Here is a 1,475-nt window from a genome sequence, read left to right as displayed (position 1 = left end):
GGGGATGGGGGCCCTGGATTGTTCGGCCCCCAGCCGAATACCGCTCTAGAGGTGGATCCGGAGTTGAGTGAGCGGCCCCCTGGAAGGGAGGGGGAGAGCCTATTCTTGCGGTGACCTTCATGAATCCGGAGGCGCCAGACATGTTGAGGGACGAACTGCGGAGTGCATCCATCTTGGAGGAGCACCGTACCTTGATGGGTACGGTGGCTAAGAAGATTCAATCCGCTAAAAGTGGGCTGAATGAAGCTTTTACGAGCCTGCTAACAGGCTTCGAGGTATGCGATGTAATGTCTTTAGCCACTTTCCATATGGAAAATATGCCTGTATATAGATAGTAGCCCCTGAGATTCTGGTCGGCCTATGAAGAAGGGCGAACAGAGGATCTATATATATCTGCAGTTACTAACATACTTATTTGGCTAAAAAACATGCTTCACTTTTAGCGGCAACTGAAGGAAATATGCCCTAGAGGCAATAATAAAGTTATTATTTATTTCCTTATATCATGATAAATGTTTATTATTCATGCTAGAATTGTATTAAGCGGAAACATGATACATGTGTGAATACATAGACAAATAGAGTGTCACTAGTATGCCTCTACTTGACTAGCTTGTTGATCAAAGATGGTTATGTTTCCTAGCCATAGACATGAGTTGTCATTTGATTAACATGATCACATCATTAGGAGAATGATGTGATTGACTTGACCCATTCCGTTAGCTTAGCACTTGATCGTTTAGTATGTTGCTGTTGCTTCCTTCATGACTTATACATGTTCCTATGACTATGAGATTATGCAACTCCTGTTTAACGGAGGAACACTTTGTGTGCTACCAAACGTCACAACGTAACTGGGTGATTATAAATGTGCTCTACAGGTGTCTCCGAAGGTACTTGTTGAGTTGGTGTATTTCGAGATTATGATTTGTCACTCCGATTGTCGGAGAGGTATCACTGGGCCCACTTGGCAATACACATCACTATAAGCCTTGCAAGCATTGTAACTAATGAGTTAGTTACGAGATGATGTATTACGGAACGAGTAAAGAGACTTGCCGATAACGAGATTGAACTAGGTATTGAGATACCGACGATCGAATCTTGGGCAAGTAACATACCGATGAGAAAGGGAGCAACGTATGTTGTTATGCGGTTTGACTAATAAATATCTTTGTAGAATATGTAGGAGCCAATATGAGCATCCAGGTTCCGCTATTGGTTTTTGACCGGAGACGTGTCTCGGTCATGTCTACATTGTTCTCGAACCCGAGGGTCCTCACGCTTAAAGTTCGGTGACGATCGGTATTATGAGTCTTCGTGTTTTGATGTACCGAAGGTAGTCCGGAGTCCTAGATGAGATCACGGACATGACGAGGAGTCTCTAAATGGTCGAGACATAAAGATTGATATATTGGACGGCTATATTCGGACACCGGAAGTGTTCCAGATGGTTTCGAAGAAAACCAGAGTGC

This window comes from Triticum dicoccoides, chromosome 7A, assembly GCF_002162155.2.
Source record: "Triticum dicoccoides isolate Atlit2015 ecotype Zavitan chromosome 7A, WEW_v2.0, whole genome shotgun sequence".
NCBI classification, from domain to species: domain Eukaryota; kingdom Viridiplantae; phylum Streptophyta; class Magnoliopsida; order Poales; family Poaceae; genus Triticum; species Triticum dicoccoides.
This window is presented reverse-complemented; position numbering follows the sequence as displayed.